This window comes from Equus caballus, unplaced genomic scaffold (genome assembly GCF_041296265.1).
Source record: "Equus caballus isolate H_3958 breed thoroughbred unplaced genomic scaffold, TB-T2T unassigned-0001564, whole genome shotgun sequence".
Taxonomy (NCBI): domain Eukaryota; kingdom Metazoa; phylum Chordata; class Mammalia; order Perissodactyla; family Equidae; genus Equus; species Equus caballus.
Genome location: NW_027222397.1, coordinates 246,312 through 270,800, shown reverse-complemented (window position 1 = coordinate 270,800; position 24,489 = coordinate 246,312). Strand labels below are relative to the sequence as shown.

General features: G+C 38.9%; 2 long non-coding RNA genes across 3 annotated transcripts in view; both read left to right on the top strand.

Moving 5' to 3' along the window:
• Window positions 1-3,606: 3,606 nt before the first annotated feature.
• On the top strand, window positions 3,607-7,410 carry LOC138923081 (uncharacterized). The gene is made up of 3 exons (XR_011436200.1): window positions 3,607-3,791; window positions 5,221-5,294; window positions 7,189-7,410. It is a non-coding gene; the product is annotated as an uncharacterized lncRNA (long non-coding RNA).
• A 246-nt stretch (window positions 7,411-7,656) lies between these two features.
• The window catches only part of LOC138923080 (uncharacterized), a 30,694-nt gene continuing 13,861 nt past the window's right edge, over window positions 7,657-24,489 (top strand). For both annotated transcript variants that reach the window (XR_011436198.1, XR_011436199.1), the window contains exons 1-2: window positions 7,657-7,674; window positions 9,113-9,209. This is a non-coding gene — a long non-coding RNA (uncharacterized lncRNA). The remainder of the gene's footprint in view (window positions 7,675-9,112; window positions 9,210-24,489) is intronic.

Below are 24,489 nucleotides of genomic sequence, written 5' to 3'. Positions count from 1 at the left end.
AAAATAATCTTTGAAAATGTCCAGTTAAGCTTATTTTAAGTACTGAGGCAATCAGATCGTAACCTACGGACTCAGAGGTGAGTGAGCTGGTCATTGACTTGAAATACATTTACAAAGAACAGTTACGCTTGTCCTGAAAACAGTGTTTGTGCTTTCACTTTTTTAGAATCTGAATTTGGAGAAAAACCTGATTGACCAAAATTATAACTTTAAGAACTTCATGAATAGAGAAATTTCTTTCTTTCACCTTCCTTTCTTCTATTTCATTTTCATTGTGAAATATACAAACACAAAAATGGATACATATTAGACAAGGAGAACTGATCGGTGGTTGCCAGGGGAAAGGGGGGTAGGGGGAGGGCACAAAGGGTGAAGTGGTGTACCTACAACATGACTAACGATAATGTACAACTGAAATCTCACAAGGTTGTAAACTATCATAATCTTAACAAAAAAAATGGATACATATAGATGGTTATTAAATAAACAACTGTGTGACATCAACCCAGGTCAAGAAATAGAGTACTACTACCACCAGTAGGTCTCCTGCATGCCCCCTACTGTTGCTAGACTCCTCTTGCCCCCAGGGTATCGAATATCCAAATTAGTATAATAACCCTCCCTTGCCTTTCTTTATACTCTTATCATGTCTATTTCTATGCCAAAATCATAGTCTGATTTTTGCCTGTTTTTTTCCCTTGTGTAATTAGGGTAACATATATATACTGTTGCATCTGATTTTCTTCATTCAATATTAAGTATTTAAGATTCATACTCAGTGTTGCAAGTTAATCCTATTAATACACCATTTTGTTTATTCCTTCGATTGTTGATGGAGGTCTGGATTGTGTTCACTTTTGGCAGTTACAAATGATGCTTCTGAGACGATTCTTCTGTGTGTATATATATATATACACACATATATATATCTGGTTACCATTCGCATGGATTTACTTATGGTATTAAGCAGGGATCATAGGGTAACCATATCTTCAGCTTTACTGGGGATATTGTCATTTTTTTCTTCAAAGTCAACAAACCAATTGATAGTCCCACACTGTAATTCCCATATCTTCACATTCTTGCTGACACTTAATACTGTCCAAATTTTAATTTGAGGCTTCTGGTGGGTGTGTGGTGATGACTGTGGTGTAAATTTACTCAGCCTTTTCTTTTCTGTAATTCTGTCCCTGGTCAAGATTTGTGTGTGGGGGACAGGGTAGGAGGGAAACCGGGATTTCTACATCATCCTACGTGAAAATGTTTGTGGGGCACTGATATCATTTATTTCTTTTACTTTACTTGGTATTTCAAGTGCACTGTCCAGTAGTGTGGCCAGGACACAGAGTCATTTCTCAAGGACCCCACGGAGTCTAAATATTAGACTCTAAATATTAGGTCTTCTTGTTTCCTTTGAAATAGCTTCTTTTGTCCATCTGATCAAACAACCTCGATACTCTTTTTAAAAACAATAATTAAGATATAATTGACATATTATATTAGTTTCAGGTGTACAACATAGCGATTCAATATCTGTGTATATTGTGAAATGGTCACCACAATAAGTCTAGTTAACATCCATCACTATGCATAATTACATATTTTTTTCTTATTGAGAAATTTTAGGATCTATTCAGCCACTTTCAAATACACAATATAGCGTTAACTATAGTTAATATAAATATAAATAGAGTCAACAAGTGCGTTACATCCCCAAGACATTTATTTATAGCTGGAAGTTTGTTATTCAACCCTCTTCATCCCTTTCACCCCCCATCCCGACTCCCACCTCAATTACTCTTGAGGGAGCATAAAATCCTCATACTGACTAATCGTGGGTACTTCCAAATTATTTGTCGGCTTCCACCCAGATCTTGCATTGAAAATCTCAAAGAGAGAGTTTAGATTTTCTTTCCTTCTCACTGCCTGACCTGACCGAAATGTCATGCATCGCTACTGGCCTATTGCTACATCCAGGAGAGTCACTTGAGGAATAGACAAAACTGAGGAAAAAACACATGGATAATTTATCACTACATTGTCATCACAAGCATGGAATTCACCAATGATGCCTAGGAAGAAATTGGGATCATTTATGGAATAGTGTAAAGAGAACGTAGGAGATGTCTCAGCTGAAGAGAAAGAAGCTACAAAAAATAATTATGAAAAGATGGAGCAATAAAATGCATCAGGAGATTCAGGAGCATAAACAGAGTTAAGGGAATAAAATGACCCATATTTTCTTAGTTACTCATTATGGAGAGCAGGATCAATTCCTAAAAGGTCAAGTAATTCTGATTCTGATGTATTTGATGATAATATTTATTACTAATGGTAATTTGTATTTTCAACTATCATCATGTAATGCTGATAATTTGCATATATAATTTATATTTCTATAGTTATTGCTACTCTCCTCTTAGACTAGTGACCATTATTTTGAGCGACAAAAACACAGTGCCTTGAGATTATCTGTCTGTTCATTACATGTGTTAAGTTATTGAATTTTTGTCTTGCATCAATTTTTATTTCAATAATTGATTGTCATTTAGATGATTTGGATGTTTACACATAATTATCAAGTCAAATCTCAGTATTTATTTAGCATTTCTCTCTTCAGTTATGGTTGGAAAATCTGTCCCTAACTTAATATTACAAAAACATATGCAGGTGTATCTCCAGATCGCTTTTACATTTAATTATTCATTCCATTTTGACTATTATAGCTTAGCCTAGAGAATTAAGTAAATGTGTATTACTTCACTCCTACACACTGTTTAAACGCAGCTAACAGACACTGAATAAACCAGCCCATCCCCGGCCATCAACAGTTGCTTGCCCCACATGCTGTCCCCAGGCTGCAGCCGCCTGAGGGGACTCGCCCGGGGCCCCGCCCTCAGAGCTCACACCCGCCACGCGCTCTCTCCCCAGGGCCGCCCGCCGACCCTCCCGCGCGGCTCTGCGCGCACAGGCCGGACGCTCGGAGCCGGCGCCGGGCCGCCCTGCTCGGCCTCCTGGGCGCAGCGGCGCCTCTGGACCGAGCACGCGCACCAGCGGCCTCCGCGCGACTCCGTGCCCGCGCACGCGCTCGCGTCGCGCTCCTGGCGGAGAGACCTGCGCTCGGGCCGGGCTCCGGGCGGTTCTCGCGGTGCCGTTCCAACGGGACTTCCGCGCTCGGCGGCCTTTCGGACGAGCCGCGGCGCCCGGAGATGTTCAGGTTGGAGCGACACTTCCCAGAGGGTAGCGGTCCTCCAGATCTTCGGCTTCCATTCCCGTTCGCGCGGTTCTCCTCTTTGCAAGGTCAGTAGAGCTCATTTGTGGATGTGTTAGCACAGGATGCGGGAATCCTGTGAAGCGAGTCAGTTCGAGCCCGACGTGAACCAGAAGGGCTGGCGGCGGAAGCGCTCACAGCGTGGAGGCCCTTAGTAGGGACGCCAGTCCTCGCGGGACTCTCGGGCCTGAAAGGCAGAGGACGGTGTGTCTGTGGGGACAGACGGGCAGCGTGTGGCGGGGTGTGTGTGTGAGACAGAAATGAGAGCGGTGGGATGCGCCTCCGTGCCGTGGGTGTGGCTGCGAGGCTGTGACAGGTGCTTGGCTGTGCTGGGGTGACGGGGATTTGGTGCATGTCCTTCACCTGTGCAGGTGTGATGGCTGTGGCTCTGTGGCTTCACTGTCTGGTGGCTCTGGGCTCCCTGGCGCTTCTTCCTCTTCTCTCCTCACAGCTGCTTGGCTGCAAGAGGGAAGTAGGACATTGAGCCCTAAAGGAAGATTTCCAGCCAGGGGGCACCGAGGTTAGTTTGGGATAGCCTGGGGAGTTCTCTACTGGGAGCTCTGAGGGGCAGCTACTGTCTCAGAGCCTGGGGTTCCAGAGCTCGGACCCCAGGAACGTGCTGTAAACCTATTCCCGTGGTCCAGGCTCTGTCCTCTTTTCCATCTGTTTATGTGTATGAGCAGGGCGGGTGTGGACCTGGGAGTGTCGTGTAAGGAAGTCATTCTGTGCCCCAAGAAAGCCTGGTGCCTCCTGACTTCCTCCTCAGTCCTGCCATCCCCAAAAGAAGAACCATGAAAAGGGAAAATAATTGTTTTACACAAAAAAGTCAACATTGAGGATAGTTTTTTTTCCATAAAATCATTGATTTTAAATTATTGATATAAGAAAAACTTAACAAAACTTTGCAATAATATCTGATTTTAGTTGTCTTCCCAAAAACATTTCCAAATACTGATTGAAATAGAAGAAACTAAGGAATCATTGTATTTCCCCACGTCTTTCTTTGCTGCTTCAGGGCACTGAGAGTCTTACTGATGTTCTCACTTATGAGATGCTTGATCACATCAGGTTCTTTGGGCAGGTTGTGATTCACAAATGTCTCTTTGATTCTGCTGCATTTCGGTGAGGGAAATTTCTCCTCCTCTTTTCTAGAAACTCTTGATTTATGAATTAAAAATGCATTCTCAAGCAAAAGTCCTGACTTTTTTCCCTTTGTTTTGTGAGCATTATCAGAGCAGGGCTGATAAGCACAATTTTAATCTAAGAATAATTGTTTCTTTTATAATACCCAATTAGAGGGCATGCAATGTTCTTCAGTAAAAATATCTAACTTATTTATATAGGATTACAACATGTTATTAAGTTTTTATGTAGATTATATTTCTCCAAGATATTCATGCTTAGTAAGTGATCTTCACACTCTTAGTTTTACTGATGAACAACCCAAGGCATTTAAAATGTCATGAACTCTAAGAGCAGTTACGTTTAGAAAATCTGAGACAGAACCTATGTCTTAAGTTTCAACTGGATCCCCAGTTATGAGTGCGTATTTTACACTTGGACCAGTATCATCCTGATTAATAATGCTGTACCTGCCATCATATAGCAGAACCAAGTTAATTAACCTGTTCCGTTAGATTTTTGTGTTTCTAGTTTTGGCTGTCATAAACTAAGTATTGAACATACTTGTACGTGCATTTCTTTATCTCAGTATTTTCTTAAGAAATGTCTAGAACTAGAATTTGGAGTAGAATAATCAGATTTTTAGTAAGTGCTTATGATATGCCAGACCATGCCATCTTAGTATTCGGGGTGATAAAAAGACTCAAATGACATAGTTGACACTTTTACGTTCCTTCTGGTAAGTAAAGTAAACCCTGAATAGGAATAGATGCATCGAAGGCCACTAGGGAGATTCAGATAATGTGACTTGGTGTTTTATACGGCAGTGATGTCATTCTGACTGCAGTCACCACTGTCGGGTTGTGATTAAACTCTGATGACCTATGAGAGCACCGTGATGGTAAGGAATTTATGTTGCAAATTTTTACATTACTTTTAAGTTGAGATAGATTCATGATCATAAAATTCACTGGTTTTTTTTGTTTTTTTGGTGAGGAAGATTGGCCCTGAGCTAACACCTGTTGCCAGTCTTCCTTTTGCTTGAGGAAGAGTGGCCCTGAGCAAACATCTGTGCACATCTTCCTCTATTGTGTATGTGGGGTGCCACCACAGCATGACTTGTTGAGTGGTGTAGGTCCATGCCTGGGATCCAAATGTGTGAACCTGGGCCAACAAAGCAAAGTGTGCTGAACTTGACCACTACGCTACTGGGCCAGCCCCAAAATTCACCTTGTAAAAATGTACTCAAAAGAAAACGTTTTACTATATTCACAAGGTTGTAAAAATCAGTACCACTATCTAATTCCAAAACATTTTATCACCTTAGTAAGAAACCCTGGCCTTGTTAGCTGTCACTTCCTATCCCTCATCCTCCCATACTCTGGAGACCGCTAACACGTCGTCTGTCTCCATGGATTTGCTGAGTCTTGAAATTCAGTCTACATGGAATCATGCAGTATGTGTCCTTTTATGTCTAGCTCCTTTCACCTAGCAAGAGTTTTTCAAAGTTCGTCCATGTGGTAGATAAGCACATTATTCTTTTACTTTACTTTGGAAAGTATACATGGCATTACATTTGCCATTTTAACCACTTTTCAGTGTACAGTTCTGTGACAGTAAATGCATTCACATTGTTGTGTGACCATCAGCACCGTCCACTTCCAGGACTTTCATCTTCGACTGAAACTCTGTCCCATTAAACACTAACTCCCCATCCCCCTCTCGCCCAGTCCTGGCAACCACCGTTCTCCTTTCTGTCTCTATGAATTTGACTTCTCTAGGACCCTCATAGTAGAGCAATCGTGCAAAATTTATGCTTTCATGACTAGCTCATTTACTTAGCACAGTGTCCTCAAGGTCATCCACGAGGAGTCGGTATCAAAATAGCCTTCAGTTTTATGTCCGTGTAATATTCCCTTATATCCATAAACGACATTTTCCTCATCCATCTGTTGATGGACATTTGGGTTGCTCCCACTTTTTGGCTGTTAGAAATGTGAACATTTGTGTACCAGTTTTTGTGTGAATGCATATTTCCATTCTCTTGGGTATATAGCTAAGGGCAGAAGTGCTGGGTCACACGGTAACTCCTACATTACATTTTTTATTCTGATGATGGTGGTTGCTGAGTGAGATGATGGGATAAGATAATTGAGCAGCTTTCTGGAGGACGTGACTCACAGGGTGGGAAAGGGTTCCGTACAGAAAACTTGCAGAAGGATGTAACCCCGAGACCAGCAACAGTACATATTAGCTATACTCAGGGACTTGACCATCTGTCTAGACAGTCATCCAACAATGAGCATGCCTAGAAACCTGAGAGGAGATTGTGTCACTGGTAACTGAAAGAAACAAAAAACATTTAGTAAAACAACCCAAATTTAGTACATTTCTCCAAGACCTACTAAAATCTGTTTAGAAGAATGAACTTTCCACATTTAGAAAACAGCTTCCACTTAACACACAACAAATGTTCACATGCATAGATATTTTAAGAAATGGCCATTGAATCAGCAAGTTAATACATACTTAAACAAAACCCCATCAGGAACAAAAGATAAGCACTGTTAATATTTGAATGTACAACTTTCTAGCTTGTTTTCTGTCTATTGAAGTCTGATGATTTTTCAGTCATTTGATATTGAGATACACATATGTTCTTCAAATGGTATCATATTGTACCTAGTTTTATAACTGATTCTACTGACAGTATTTCTGGAATGTTTTCCATGTTCACGATATTTTCCTGACTTCACGTTTATTACATGAATATGTCGTAATGTGTTTAATCACAGTCAGTTTTTCTGGAATTGGAATACTGAATACTTCCTGACCAGTTCTATGTCTTTTCTAACCTCTTCAACCTCACGGGACCCCAAGGCCATGAGGTAAGGTGTGGCTGGATGGCGTGGCTCCTTTTCAGTCCTGGAAGGTGTGAATGGAGGGACGAGGACCTGTTCAGGGCAGGGCTGAGCAGCCTAGTCTCAGGTGCAGAGCAGCTTCCCCAAAGTGGAGGACAGGCCAAAAACTGTCTGCTGAAGTGTTTGGGTTTCCTGGGGATTAGGGGAAGAGTTTGGGGTTATCTACACTCCTTCTAATCTTTTCATATTGTGTTTGTACAGTTAGTGGTATTATGCAAAATGGAATGGAGGAGCCAAATGTTACTTCCTTTCATGGTAACCCTAAATTGTGCTTGCTCTCATGGTCTCTTTTTCCTTTCCCAGCTCTGGATTCTCTTTGTTCTTTCCCAGTAGAGGAATCCTGAGGACTGATCAGTTTTGGTAGGTGCAAAACCATGGTATGTGTAAGTTAGTGTTTCCTTCTCGTTGAAATAGTGAGACGCAAACGTTTTCATTAATTGTTCTGAAGCTTCCTACCCAAAAGAACCCCATTTGATTATGTGCTTCCCAGTTCCTCCCATTCCAGTGAACTGAACAATGGTTCCAAATCACCTAGTCCTCCTTATGTGGCCCAGTCTTTTCCAGCCAGTGTTTATGTATTCACTGACAAGATTATTCTCTCCTATGTGCTCAGCTTAGTAATATTAAGAGCTATAGTGGAGGAATGAAGAAATTAAGTCCTGTCAAGAAATTATTTGAGCTTCCCGTGTCAGAACTGTAGCTGGAGGAGAGATGGAGATCCCATTTGGCCAAGCAGGGAAAGACTCTGACATTCTCACAGACCTGAGTTTTCTAGATACATGTGATAAAGACCAGCAATGAACGGTCTCTGGAGGCTGAGATCCAATGTGAGGTTTTTGGAATTGAATAGCAATATGATTTAGGACTTGAAATTATATGGATCATGGTCCTTTGTAAGGGATTCCTGAATGATAAGTATGACTATTTTATTGCTAACTAGGATGCAATGAATTTGAATGAATTTGACACAACTCTGGATCATGCTACATTAGTATCCTCTAACTCATGAACCACAGAAGTACTCAGTCAGGGATTGCTAGTGGCCATAAAAGAGAATAAAATCATAAGTCTTAAATTAACAAAGAGCAAGAACTGAAAAGACCTTAGATAAGTTGTCCAACTTAATGTATAGCATCGTAATATCTAAACATGATTAATTCTATTATAACCATAAATTAGAGTGCTATGCAGCAATTCAAAATATTTGTCAAAATAACGAAACTACATATGATAGAATTTAACAAAGACTCTGAGTATTTAAGATATTCTTTTGCTTTTTTTTAGTGCTGTTTTTCTATCTGTTATGACAAACTCTAAGTTTCAATTGGAGAATTTTATGCTTTTACATTTAATGTAATTATTGACAGTTAGATTTAGGTCATCCATTTTACTATATGTTTTCTTTTTTTCCATTTGGCTTTTGTTCCCCTTTTCTCTTTTTTCTTCTTTGGGGTTAATAATATTTATTTTAAATTCCATTTTAACTTGCTTTTTCTATGTGTGCCTATTTTTAGTGGTCACTGTCTGTATTTACATATATATATATATATATATATATATGTACCTGTATATACAGTTATTTTATTGGGTCCTATTGGCTTTCAACCTTGTATACATTTCAGGTGTCTATCATTAGACTTCAGTTTCTCTTTAGACTGCATTGTGTTCATCACCAATAATTCAGTTTTTATCCGTCACCATACATATGTGGCTTTACCATTTCATCCTCCCTCATCCCTTTTTCCTCTGGTAACCACTAATCTATTCTCATCTATGTGTTTGCTTATATTCCACATAGGAGTGAAATCATACAGTATTTCTTTCTCCGTCTGACTTGTTTTGCTCAAGATCCATCCATCTTGTCTCACATGGGATGAGTTTGTCTGTTTTTATGGGTGAGTACTATTCCATTGTATATATATACAACACTTTCTTATCCATTTGTCCCTTGATGGGCACCTAGGTTGCTTCCACATCTTGCCTATTGTGAATAATGCTGTGGTGAGCATACGGGTGCATATATCTTTTTGAATTATTGATTTCATGTTCTTTTGATGAATACCCAGTAGTGGGATGGCTGGATCATACAGTATTTCTGTTTTTAAGTTTTTGAGAAATTTCCATACTGTTTTCCACAGTGGCTGCACTGGTTTGCATTCCCACCACCAGTTTATGAGCATTCCCTTTACTCCACATCCTCTCCAACATGTGCTATTTTTTGTCTTGGTAATTATAGCCATTTGACTGGTGTGAGGTGATACCTCATTGTCATTTTGATTTGCATTTCCCTGATGATTAGTGATGTCAAACATCTTTTTATGTACCTGTGGGCCTTCTGGATATATTCTTTGAAAAATGTCTGTTCATATCCTCTGTCCATTTTTTTGATTGGATTATTCTTTTTTTGTTATTGAGTTGCATGAGTTCTTTATATATTTTGGAAAGTAACGCCTTGTGAGATGTATGATTTGCAAATATTTTCTTCCCATTGGTAGGCTGTCTTTTCATTTTGATGATGGTTTCCTTTGCCTTGCGGAAGCTCTTTAGTCTGATGTAGTCCCATTTCTTTATTTTGTCTTTTGACTCCCTTTCCTGTGGAGACATGGTATTCAGAAAGATACTACTAAGACCTACATCAAATCTGTACTGCCTATATGTTCTTCTAAGAGTTTTATGGTTTCAGGTCTTACATCCAAGTCTTTAATCCATTTAGAGTTAATTTTTGTGTATCATGTGAGACAGTGGTCTACGTTCATTCTTTTGCATGTGGCTCTCCAATTTTCTCGACACTGTTAATTGAAGAGACTGTCCTTTCTTCATTGTGTGTTCTTGGCTTCTTTGTTGAAGATTTGCTGTCCCTTGATGTGTGGTTTTACTTCTAGGCTTTCAATTCTGTTCCAAGGATCTGTATATCTGGGTTTTTTATGCCAGTACCATGCTGTTTTGATTACTACAGCTTTGTACTATATTTTGAGTTCAGGGAGCATGATACATCCAAGTGTATTTTTCCCCCTCAGGATTGCTTTGGCTATTCAGTCTTATTTGTTTTTCCATATAAATTTTAAGATTCTTTTTTATCTTTTCATGAAGAATATCATTGGTATTCCATTCAGGTTTGCATTAAGTTTGTAGATTGAGCTGTAGATCAATCTGTAGTGATTTAGGTAATATGGACATTTTAACTGTGTTTATTCTTCCAATACATGAACATGGAAGATCTTTCCATTTCTTTGTCTTCTTTGATTTCTTTCATTAATGTCATAGTTATTGGTGTATATGGCATTCACCTCCTTGGTTAAATTTATTCAGGTATTTTATTCTTTTTTGTTGCAATTGTAAATAGGATTATAGTCTTGACTTCTCTTTCTGCTGGTCCATTATTAGTGTATAGGAATGCAACTGATTTTGTGTGTGTGAGTAAGACTGGCCTTGAGATAACATCTTTTGCCTATCTTACTCTTTTATTTTCTCCCAAAGCCCCAGTACATAGTTTATATCCTAGTTGTAAATCATTCTAGTTCTTCTCTTTGGGATGCCACCATGGCATGGCCTGATGAGCGGTGTATAGTTCCAAACTGGCAAACCACAGGCCACTGTAGTGGAGTGAAATGCAAATAATTTTTGAATGTTGATTTTGTACCCTGCAGCTTTACTGTATTCGTTGATTATTTCTAATAGTTTTTTGTTGGATTCTTTACAGTTTTCTGTATATAGAATCATGTCAACCGCAAATAGTGATAGTTTTAATTCTTCCTTTCCTTTTTGGATACCTATTATTTCTTTTTCTTGCCTTACTGCTTTGGCTAAAATTTCCAGTACTATGTTGAAGAAGAGTGGCAAGAGTGGGCACCCTTGTCTTGTTCCTGTTCTCAGAGGAGTGGCTTTTCACTTTTTGACTATTGCGTATGATGTTGACGGTGGGTTGGTGATATATGGCCTTTGTAATGGTGAGGTACTTTCCTTCTATACCCATTTTATTGAGAGTTTTTATCAAAAATGGATGTTGGAAATTGTCAGATGTTTTCTCTCCATCTATTGAGATGATCATGTGATTTTCAGTCTTCATTTTGTTAATGTGATACATCACATTGATGGATTTGCTAATGTTGAACCATTTCTGCACCCCTAGAGTAAATCCCACCTGATCGTGGTGTATGATCCTTTTAATGTATTGTTGTATTCAATTTCCTAATATTTTGTTGAGTACTTTTTGCCTGTAATTTTCCTTTTTTGTGTTGTCCTTGTCTGGTTTTCATATCAGGATAATGTTTGCCTCAGAAAATGAATTCAGAAGTGTCCTGTCCTCCCAATTTTTCAGAATAGTTTGAAAAGCATAGGAATTACATCTTCTTTGAATGTTTGGTAGAATTCACCAGAGAAGCTGTATGGTCCTGGACTTTTTCTTTGGGAGGCTTTTTGATAACAGTTTCAATCTCTGCTTGTGATTGGTGTATTCAGATTCTCTATTTCTTCATGATTCAGTTTTGAGGGGTCATATGGTTCTAAGAATTTATCCATTTCTTCTAGGCTATTCAGTTTGTTGACATATAGTGTTTCATAGTATCTTCTGTAATCCAATGTGTTTCTGCAGTTTCCATAGATTACTCCTCTTTAATTTCTGATTGTATTTATTCGAGTCTCTCTTTTTCTGAATCTGGCTGAGATATTGTCAATTTTGTTTATCTTCTCAGAGAACCGCTTCTTAGTTTCATTGATCCTTTCTATTGTTTTTCTTCCTGTTTCATTTATTTCTGCTCTGATTTCATTATTTCCTTCCTTCTCCTGACGTTGGGCTTTGTTTGTTCTTTTCTAGGTCTTCCAGGTATAGTGAGGCTGGTCTATCTGAGACCCCTCTGGCTTTCTGTTGGCTCCCATAGGCGTGGGTGCTGCTGCCCCATCATGACCGGTGATGCTTGTCCTGGGTTGTCTGAAGGTGCTGGTTGCACTGCTGCCAGGGGTGCTGGGTTCACAGGTGTCACTTTCCCTGCCAGGGACCTGGAGAACTATATGTATCTCCTGCTGCTGCTGAGCTGCTGTTGGGGGGTGCCACCAGTGGGGGCTGGGTCATCAGTTCTGCTGTGTTTCCTGAAGGCTCTGGTCACACGTTCCACCTGCCAGTGTTGGGGCAAAGGGGCTATTTGTTCTGCCCCAACTCCATTTGCTCACAGTTGTGTGGGCCAGGCCACCTCCACTGTGCCAGCAGTCACACAGGCCAGGGTGCCACCATCCATGCTCCACCGGCAGTCATGTGAGCTGGGCTGTCCTCACCACTTGTGCAAGCCACTGTGTGAGGATCCACAACCTGGATTGCTGCTGCTCAGGGAGGGTGGTGGGGCTTCTCCCCTAGTTCCACTGCTTACTGGGGGTTGAGTCCACCCACCTTCAGATGTATAGATGCATGGATCTCTTAGGCATCCTCTAGTGCTGTATAGGAAATCCTCTCTTGGTCAGTGCATGTCCATTTGGCTGTAACTGAGAGGGAGAGACAAGGGGAAAATTCCACCATGATGCTGATGTCACTCATGTTGTCTCACTTTTTTTGAACTTTACAAAAAACCACTTTAAAAAAATTGTGGTCTAAATAGTTTATAATATTGTGAAATTTCAGTTGTACATCAATATTTATCAAACACCATATCAATGTGCCACTGCACCCCTTGTACCCACTCTCCTGCCGCCACAGTAACCACTAAATTGTTCTCTTTGTCCATAAGTTTGTTTATATTCTACATATGAGTAAAATCATATGGTCTTTTCTCTCTCTGTGTGGCTTATTTCTCTCAACATGATGCCCTCAAGTTCCATCCATGTGGTTGTGAATGAGACAATTATGTCCTTTTTATGGTGGAGTAGTATTCCATAGTATGTATATACCACGTCATCTTTATACAGTCATCAGTCATTGGGCACTGGGGTTGCTTCCACATCTTGGCTATTGTGAATAATGCTGCAGTGAACATAGGGGTGCATACGTCTCTTAGTGTTGATTTCAAGATCTTTGGATAAATACCCAGTAGTGGGATAGCTTGGTCATATGGTAATTACATTTTTAATTTTTTGAGAAATCTCCATACTGTTTTCCAAAGTGGCTGCACCAGTTTGCCTTCCAACCTGCGGTAGATGAGGGTTCCCTTTTCTCCACAACCACTCCAACATTTGTTATTTTTTTGTCTTGGTGATTGTAACTGTTCTAACAGGCGTAAGATGATATCTAACTGTAACTTTGATTTGTATCTCCCTGATGATTAGTGATGTTTAGCACCTTGTCATCTGCCTATTGACCATCTGTATATCTTCCTTGGAAAAATGCCTGTTCATATCCTCTGCCCACTTATTGATTGGGTCATTTATTCTTTCATAGTTCAGTTGTGTGAGCTCTTTATATATTATGGAGATTAATCCCTTAACATATATATGATTTGCAAATATTTTCTCTCAGTTCCTGGGTTGTTTTTTTCATTTTGATCTTGGTTTCTTTTGCCTTCCAGATGCTCTTTAGTCTGATGAAGTCGTGGCCACTTGTTTATTGTTTCTTTTGTTTCCCTTGTCTGAGTGGACACTATGTTTGTAAAGATCCTTTTAAGGCTGATGACAAAGAGTGTACTGCCTATATTTTCTTCCAGAAGTTTTATAATTTCTGGTCGTACATTCAAGTCTTAGATCCATTTTGGGTCTATTTTTGTCTATGGAGAATGATAATGGTCTACTTTCATTATTTTAGATGTGGCTCCTTAGTTTTCTCAGCACCACTTATTGAAGAGGCTTTCCTTACTCCATTCTATGTTCTTGGTTCCTTTATTTTTTATTTATTTATTTGTTTTTGAGGAAAATTAGCCCTGAGCTAAAGTCTGCTGTCAATTCTCCTCTTTTTGCTGAGGAAGAATGGCCCTGAGCTAACATCTGTGCCTATCCTCCTCTACTTATGTGGGATGCCTACCACAGCATGGCATGCCAAGCGGTGCCATGTGCACACCCAGGATCCAAACTGGCCAACCCTGGGCCACCAAAGAGGAATGAGCAAAGTTAACCACGGCGCTAGCAGGCCAGTCCCTCTTGCTTCCTTTATTGAGGATTAGCTGTCCATATATGTGTGGTTTTTTCAGGGCTTTCAGTTCTGTTCCATTTACCTGTGTGCCTGTTTTTGTACTGGTACCATGCTGTTATGATTACTATAGCTTTGTAATATGTTTTGAAATCAGGGATTGCGATGCCATCAGTTTTCTTCCTGTTTCTCAGGACTGCTTTGGCTATTCTGGGTCTTTTCTTGCCCCATACAATTTTTAAGATTCTTTGTTCTATTTCTGTGAAGATTTTCATTGGGATTTTGATTGGGATTGCATTGAATCTGTGGATTGCTTTAGGTAGTATGGCCATTTTAGCTATGTTTATCCTTCCAATCCAAGTTCATGGACTATGTTTCCATTTCTTTATGTCATCATCAATTTCTTCCAGTAATGTCTTATAGTTTTCATTGTATAGGTCTTTTACCTCCTTGATTAAATTTATTCCTAGATATTTTATTCTTTTTGTTGCAATTGTAAATGGGATTGTATTCTTCAATTCTCTGTTAGTTCATTATTAGAGTATAGAAATGCAACTGATCTTTGTAAGTTTGTATTGTACCCTGCAACTTTGCCGTAATTTTTTATTATTTCTAATAGACTTGCATCTCTTCTCTATTCTTTTTTTTTAATTTTTATTCAGTTAATGATGGGTTACAATCTTGTGAAATTTCAGTTATACATTATCGTTTGTCACTCGTTTTGTAGGTGCACCCCTTGACCATTTGTGCCCAACCCCCCCCATCTTTCCCCTGGTAGCCACTAATCTGTTCTCTTGTCTACATTTTTAAATTCCTCGTATGGGTGGAGTCATAGAGAGATTGTCCTTCTATAACTGGCTTATTTCACTTAACATAATTCCCTCAAGTTCCATCCATGTTGTTGCAAATGGGACGATTTTGTTCTTTTTTATAGCTGAGTAATATTCCATTGTATATATACACACCACATCTTCTTATCCAATCATCTGTTGATGGGCACTTAGGTTGCTTCCAAGTCTTGGCTATTGTAAATAGGCTGCAATAAACATTGGGGTGCATAGGACTTTTGGAATTACTGACTTCAAGCTCTTTGGGTAGATACCCAGTAGTGGGATAGCTGGGGGTTATGGTAGTTCTATTTTTAATTTTTTGAGGAATCTCCATACTCTTTTCCATAGTGGCTGCACCAGTTTGCATTCCCACCAGCAGTGTATGAGGGTCCTTTTTCTCCACAGCCTCTCCAACATTTGTTACTATCAGTTTTAGATATTTTTGTCATTCTAATAGGTGTAAGGTGATATCTTAGTGTAGTTTTGATTTGCATTTCTCTGATGATCAGTGATGATGAACATCTTTCATGTGCCTATTGGCCATCCATATATCTTCTTTGGAGAAATGTCTGTTCATGTCTTCAGCCCATTTTTTGACCAGGTTGTTTGATTTTTTGTTGTTGAGTTGTGTGAGTTCTTTATATATTATGGATATTAAGCCTTTGTCAGATATATGACTTGCAAATATTTTTTCCCAGTTATTGGGTTGTTTTTTTGTTTCAATCCTGTTTTCATTTGCCTTGAAGAAGCTCTTTAGTCTGATGAAGTCCCATTTGTTTAATCTTTCTATTGTTTCCCTTCTCTGAGAAGACATGGTGTCTGAAAAGATCCTTTTAATACTGATATCAAAGAGTGTATTGCCTACGTTTTCTTCTAGAAGTCTTATGGTTTCAGGTCTCATCTAGGTCTTTGATCCATTTTGAGTTTATTTTTGTGAATGGTGAGAAAGAATGGTCAATTTTCATTCTTTTACATATGGCTTTCCAGTTTTCCCAGCACGATTTGTTGAAAAGACTTTCCTTTCTCCATTGTATGCCCTCAGCTCCTTTGTCGAAGATTAGCTGCCCATAGATGTGTGGTTTTATTTCTGAGCTTTCAATTCTGCTCCATTGATCTGTGCACCTGGTTTTGTACCAGTACCATGCTGTTTTGATTACTGTAGCTCTGTAGTATGTTTTGAAGTCAGGGATTGTGATGCCTCCCGTTTTCCTCTTTTTTTCTCAGGATTGCTTTAGCAATTTGGGGTCTTTTGTTGCCCCATATGAATTTTAGGATTCTTTGTTCTAATTCTGTAAAGAATGTCATTGGGATTCTGATTTGGATATCATTGAATCTATAAATTGCTTTAGGCAGAACAGACATTTTAACTATGTTTATTCTTCCAATCCATGTACATGGAATGTCTTTCCGTCTCCTTATGTCATCATCCAATTCTCTCAGAAAGGCCTTTTAATTTTCATTGTATAGGTCTTTCACTTCCTTAGTTAAATTCACCATGACGTATTGTATTCTTTTTGTAGCGATTGTGAATGGTATTGTGTTCTTGGGTTCTTTTTCCTGTTAGTTTGTTATTAGAATATAGAAATGCTATTGATTTATGCAAATTACTGTTATATGCTGAAACTTTGCTGTAGTTATTGATTACTTCTGAGAGTTTTCCAATGGATTCTTTGGGGTTTCTATATATAAGATCGTGTCATCTGCAACAAGCGAGAGTTTCAATTCTTCCCTCCCTATTTGGATTCCTCTTATTCCTTTTTCTTGCCTGATTGCTCTGGCCAGGACCTCCAGTACTATGTTAAATAAGAGTGGTAATAGAGGGCATCCTTGTCTCGTTCCTGATTTGAGGGGGATGGCACTCAGTTTTTGCCCATTGAGTATGATGTTGGCTATGGGTTTGTCGTATATGGCCTCTATTATGTTGAGGTCGTTCCCTTCTATGCCCATTTTGTTCAGAGTTTTTATCATGAACGACTGTTGGATCTTGTCAGATGCTTTCTGTGTATCTATTGAGATGATCGTGTGGTTTTTATTCCTCAGTTTGTAGATGTGGTGTATCACGTTGGTTGATTTGTGGATGTTGAACCATCCCTGTGTCCCTGGTATGAATCCCAGTTGATGATGATGTATGATCCTTTTGATGAACTGCAGAATTCTGGTTGCCAAAGTTTTGTTTAGAATTTTTGCATCGATGTTCATCAGTGATATTGGCCTGTAGTTCTCTTTTTCTGTGGTGTCCTTGTCAGGCTTTGGTATCAGCGTGATGTTGGCCTCGTAGAATGTCTTAGGAAGTGTTCCATCCTCCATAATTTTTTGGAATAGCTTGAAAAGCATAGGTATTAAATCCTCTCTGAAAGTTTGGTGGAATTCCCCAGGAAAGCCATCTGGTCCTGGGGTTTTATTCTTTGGGATATTTTTGATTGCTGTTTCAATCTTTTTCCTTGTGATTGGTCTGTTCAAATTGTCTGCTTCTTCTTGAGTGAGCTTTGGGAGATTGCAGGAGTCCAAGAATTCATCCATTTCCTCTAGGTTATCCATTCTGTTGGCATATACTTTTTCATAGTCGTCTCTTATAATCTGTTGTATTTCTTTGGAGTCTATTGTTATTTCTCCTCTTTAATTTTTGATTTTGTTTATTTGAGCTTTCTCCCTTTTTTCTTTGTAAGTCTGGCTAGGGGTTTGTCAATTTTATTTATCTTCTCAGAGAACCATCTCTTTGTTTCATTGATCCTTTCTACTGCCTTTTTCGTTTCAATAGCATTTGTTTCTGCTCTGATTTTTATTATTTCTCTCCTTCTGCTGACTTTGGGCTGTGTTTGTTCTTCCTCTAATTCGATTAGGTGTAATTTAAAATTGCTTATTTGGGATTTTTCTTGTCTGTTAAGATGTGTCTGTATTGAGATGAATTTTCCTCTTAATACAGCTTTTGCTGTATCCCATATGAGTTGGCATGGTATGTTATCATTTCCATTTGTCTCCATTTTTTGATTTCTTGTTTAATTTCTTCAATGATCCATTGCTTGTTCAGTAGCATATTGTTTAGTCTCCACATCCTTGTGCCTTTCTCAGGTTTTTTCTTGTAATAAATTTCTAGCCTTCTAACATTATGATTGGAGAAGATGCTTGTCATTATTTCAATTTTTTAAAATTTGTAGAGGCTTGCCTTGTTTCCCCACGTATGATCTATCCTTGAGAATGTTCCACACGCACTTGAGAAGAATGCGTATTCTGCTGTTTTTGCATGAAGTGTTCTGTATATGTCTATTAAGTCCAATTGTTTTAGTTTTTCATTAAGCTCCACTATTTCCCTGTTGATTTTCTGTCTGGATGATCTGTCCATTGATGTGAGTGGGGTGTTGAGGTCCCCTACTATTATTGTTTTTTTTTTAACATCTTCCTTTAGGTCTGTTAATAGTTGCTTTATGAACTTTGGTGCTCCTGTGTTGGATGGGTAGATATTTATAAGCATTATTTCTTCTTGATGAAGTGTCCCTTTGATCATTATATATTGCCCTTCTGTGTCTCTCTTTACCTGCCTTATTTTGAAATCCGTTTTGTCTGATATAAGTACTGCAACACCTGCTTTCTTTTGCTTGCTATTAGCTTGAAGTATTGTCTTCCATCCCTTCACTCTGAGCTTGTGTTTGTCCTTGGGTCTGAGGTGTGTTTCCTGGAGGCAACAAATTGTTGGATCTTGTTCTTTAATCCACTTTGCCACTCAGTGTCTTTTTATTGGAGAGTTCAATCCGTTTACATTGAGGGTGATTATTGATGCATGTGGACTTAATGCTGTCATATCTGGTTTCCCTGCATTACCTTTGTTTCTGGTCCTGTGTGTTTTAGCCTACCCATTGACTTCTGCAATTTCTTATGCTGGGTTTCTTAGATTTTTCCTTATTTATATTTCGTGGCTCTGTTCTGTTTTTTAGTTTAGTGGCTACCCTCAAATTTGTATTTAGAGTCTCATGTATAATATAGTCTATTCTCTGGTGGTCTCTTACTTACTTGGCCTAGACTGATTTAGTCCCTTTCCTCTTCCCCTCCTATATTATTATTTTCATCTCTTATTCCAACTTGTGTTATGAGTTTGTAGTCAGAGTGATAAGATCGTCTTTACTTTGGTGGTTTCCTTACCTTTATCCTAATGCTATAGTTGAATATTTGCTATCGTATTCTGGTTCTATCTATCTGTCTCCCTACTCTGTGGCTTGTGACCTCTTTCTCACTTTTTTTTCTTTTTTCAGTATGAGAGCCTTCTTAAGGATTTCTTGTAGTGGAGGACTTTTGGTTACAAATTCCCTTAACTTTTGTTAGGAAAAGATTTAATTTCTCCCTCACATCTGAAAGATATTTTTGCTGGATAGAGCATTCTTGGCTGAAGATTTTTATCTTTTAAAGTTTTGAATATGTCACTCCATGCTCTCCTACCTTGTAAGATTTCTGTACAAATGCGGTGTAAGTCGGATAGGAGTTCTTTTGTAGGTTATTTTCTTCTGTCTTGCTGCCCTGAGTATTCTTTCTTTGCCTTTCATTTTTGCCATTTTTATTACTATATGCCTTGCAGTAGGTCTTTCTACATTGACAAATCTAGGAGATCTGAAAACTTCCTCCACACACATTTCTCCCTCAATCCCTAGATTTGGGAAGTTCTCTTCTATAATTTCATTAAGCACACTTTCTGCTCCATTTTCCTTTTCCATGCCCTCAGGAATTCCGATGATTCTTAAATTCATTCTCCTCATTGAATCTGATATCTCTCTGATATTTTCCTCATTCTTTTTAATCCTTAGTTCTCTTTCTTCCTCTGTCTGGAGCCATTCAGCCTATCTATCTTCGATTATGCTAATTTGCTTCTCTATGGTGTCTACATGGGCATTCAGGGAATCCGTATTCTGTTTTGTCTGATCCATCGTATTTTTCATCTCTAGTATTTCTGATTGATTCTTCTTTATAGTTTCAATCTCTTTTGTGAAGTAACTCCAGAAGTCATTGACTTGTTTCTCTTTCTTTCCCTCTACCTCGTTGAGCTTTTTGATGATAGCTACTCTGAGCTCATTTTCACTTAGTTTACCTATTTCCAAGTCCTCAGACTTAATTCTGTGTTTTTATTGTTTTCCTTCTGTTCTGGAGCTTTTATAAATTGCTGGATGTTAGAGGAGCAGTTTTTGCACATGATGGTAGTATTCGTTTGCAGTTACAGCCTGTCACCACTAGATGGGCTGAGAGCCGCACATTCTGAGCTCTCCGCCTTCAGGCAAGATGGCAGCAACCAGTGCAGGTTGGGGAGGAGGGGCCCTTTCTCTCACGCACCGATCTGGATTCTGACCAGCTCTCATTCTCTCGTCTCTCGGTGCCTTGGCTTGATGGGGTCCCCATGCACAGAAGCTTTCCCCTGTCAGTGGGTTTCCACTGTACCAGCGGCTGGAGTCCTGGACGATCCCGGTTGTGCGGCCCCTTCCCCACTCCTTCCCTCACCCGCAGCAGCGATCCCAGTCTCTAGAGGAGGGAACGAAGTTCTCTCCTACCCCGTTCCAGCTCCTCCAAGGCTGTCTGCAGCCTCTCCATCCTCCGTGGTCTTGTTTCTGTAGTTCTCTGATGGTCTGGCATTAGGATTATTGGCTGAAGTTCAGTTTTTCCAATCCTTTGTTGTAGTTTGGAGTGGAGAGAGTCCCAGGTCAGCTCACCCCACCATTTTGCTCTGCCCCTCTCCCTGTCTTCTCTTTTCTTGATCATTTCCTTCCTTCTGCTTTTGGTTTTTTTGCTCTTCTTTTATATCTTCTTAAGGTGAACAATTAGGTATTTATTTAAAATGATTTTTTCTAATATAGGTGTTACAGCTATAAATTTTCCTCTGCATCCTCGTTTACTTGTTATCAGTTGTGGGATGTTGTTTTTGTTTCATTCATTCCGATTATTTTTAGTTTCCATCATGATTTCTTCTTTGACATATGGGCGGTTTAGAAGCAAGTAGTTTAATTTCCAAACTTTGAGATTTTCCCACATTTCTTTCTGTTGATTTTTAATTCAATCATATTGTGATAGGAGAACTTGACATTATTTCAGTTCTTTTAAATATATTGAGTGATTTATAGCCTAGCATATGGTCTGTGCCTCTATTCTATACGTGACACCATTCCAATTGGCAGATAAGATTGTTCATATTCATTTTTTAATCTAGTTTTTCTCTCCATTATTGGGAATACAGTGTGACAGTTAAAAAATTATTGACTCAGCTATAAGTTCATTCATTCTGGCTGCTCTGTAAATACACTTTTGCTCTTTAATCACACACCCATCCTTGGGTTATTTTGTGGTGGAGTATCTCCTTGGCTCCTGCATCACTCAGAGCTTCTCCAGTGCCTGGTGCCAGCAGCTCACACTAATCAGCAGCTTCCATGTGTGTCTCCCATTGAGCAGTTTTGCAGTTAAGTATCTCTGGTGAGATGTCCCGTGGACAGCTTTACGCAGCACCCTAGGGGTGGGCTTCTTGAAGATCCATTCTCACAGCCTATTGCACTGTCCTTTCAGTAAGTGAATGCCTTGCCCTCTCCCACAAGGTCTGCATCTCATTCCTGTCAAGTGGATCTCCCATGGGCCCTCAATCTCAGCCCTGTTTAGTGTTCCTTATATGTCTAGTCTTATATTCTGTAGCGTTCTGTTTACCTACTTGCTAATCTCTCATTATTCTAATTTGCTTATGTAAGTATTAATTAATAGTCATTTATGTTAACAGTTTCCTGTTCAAATTACTGTGAGGTTTCTCTTTCTTCATTGGACCCAGCCTGAGAATGGCATATTAAAGACCCCAGCCATTGTTGACAATTTGTTTATATCTTCTTTAATTATAGACTTTCTTCATGTATTTTGTTGCTCAGTTGTCAAATATGTTTATGTTTATAATTGTTAAATATTTATGTAAGTTGCTCTTTTCCTCCTTATAAAATATTCCTTTTTGTCTCTAGTGACGTTTTTGACATCAAAGAGTATTTTGCCTGATATTGATATAGCCACTTCAGCTATTTTGTTACTATTTGCATGGTGCAATTTACTATGATTTTACTTTGAACCTGTTTGTCTATTTGAATCTAAAGTGTGTCTCTTGTAAACAGCATACAGTAGTATATTGTTGTGTTTTGAGATTGACAATCTTTGTTTTTTTCTCCCCGAGGACGATTGGCCCTGAGCTAACATCTTTGCCAATCTTCCTCTTTTTCTGAGGAAGATTGTTGCTGAGCTAACATCTGTGCCAATCTTGCTCTGCTTTAGTGGGATGCGGCTGCAGTGTGGCCTGATGAGGGCTGATAGGTCCCACCTGAGATCAGAACCTGCAAACCCTGGGTGACGGAAGCAGAGCACATGAACTTAGCCACTGTGCCAAAGAGCTGGTCCCAACCATCTCAGCTTTCAATTGGAGTCCTTCATACATTTCAAATTTAATTCAATTATCGATATTGTTTACTTTATAACTCCCATTTTGCTGTTTCCTATGTTTTATGTGCTTTTGTGCCTTTTTTACTGCTTTTTTATATTAAATATATTTTTCCAGAGGAACATTTTACTGGTTCTCTTAATATCCTGAATTATTTTCTTTAGTAGTTATTCAGGGGAAGCAAAATATCATCTTAACATAATACTCTTAAGATTAATATTAATTAACTTCCAGTAAGGTTTAGAAACTGTTTCAATATAGCTCCATTCCTCCCTGCCTTTGTCCCATTTTCATCTATATATTACATCTTTATATAGGTCCAACAATACAGTTTTATCATTGTTTTGTGCAATCATCTTTGCAATCAGTTAAAAGAAAGAGAAAAATGCATTTTCAACGTTATCTGGCCTCCATTGTTTCTGAAGAGAAGTCAGCTTCAGTTGCTTGTGGTTCCCTTGTACATAATGAGTCCTCTTTCTCTTGCTTCTTGCAAGATTTTCTACTTGTCTTTGGCCTTCAGTAGCTTGACTATGATGTGTTAATATGTGAATTTCCTTTTGTTTATACTGCTTGAATTTTGTTGACCTTCTTGCATTTCTAGATTGGTTTTTCCTCATTTGGGGAAATGTTGGGCCATTATTTCTTCAAAGAACTTTTCTGCCCTTTTCTCTGCTCTCCTTCAAAGTAACTATTATACTCCTGGAACTTGAGTCATGTGTATTCTTGCTATGCTTGACTGTTTTCCCAGCAGGTTGTGACATTCTGTTAATTTTTATTCCTTTTATTTTTGTTTCTTCAGACTGGAAATCTCCATTGACCTATCAGCAGGGTCACAAAATCTTCCTTCTGACGACTCAATTTTGCTGTTGAGCTTGTCTTTGGAACTTTGCATTTCAGATATTCAACACTTTATGTCTTGAATTTCTGTTATGTTCTTTTTAAAAAGTAATCTCTCTTTATTGATTCTCTATTTGATGAGCCATTGTAGACATTATTTTCGTTTGTCAAATATGGTTTCATTTAGATCTTTGAATATATTTATAATAGCTCTTTTTAAGTATTTTTTTCCTGAGTCCAATATCTTCACCTCCCCCAGAAACAGTTTCTGTTGACTTTTCCCCATGTATGGTTCACTTTCCCATTTCTTTGCAGGTCTCATTTTTTATTGTTGACAACTGGACATTTTAGATAATATTGCACCAACTCTGGATTTAGATCTCCTACTTCTTCCGGAATTGATATTGTTGCTTTTGTGTACCGACTTGACTAATTATGTAATCTGTCTCCTTTGCAACATGGAGAGGCTGATGTCTCTGACCAGTTTATTATTATTTTAATTCTTTTTTCTCTTCTAAGCCTGGCTTCATAGAGTCTCTTCTGGGTCACCATAGCTTAGTGGTCAGCTGATGAATGGCCAGATGTGCCATTCTACCCCTTGACAATGGATCTGAGTGTTGGTTGGGAAACACATTAAAATTCCCAGCTTTTAGCAGACAAAGAGAAACACCATATGATTTCACTCATAAATGGAAGTTAAACTAACAGACAAAGAGAACAATTTGGTGTTACCAGAGGCAAAGGGTGTTGGGGAAGGCACAAGGGGTGAAGGGGCACATTAATATAGTGACAGACATATAATAATGTACAACTGACATTTCACAATGATATAAATTATTATGACCTCAAGAAAATAAAAAAAATAAATCCTTGACTTTTTACTTTCTGCAGGGCCTTCTCCTGTCACCTCTTTGCATACTCAAGACCTCATATTCAGCCAGAGATGAACAGATGGCTAGGGTTCTCACAACTTTATGCATACACCCAACCTTCCAGACCGCCACGAATATGTCAAATCTTATTAAGAGCTTCTCTGG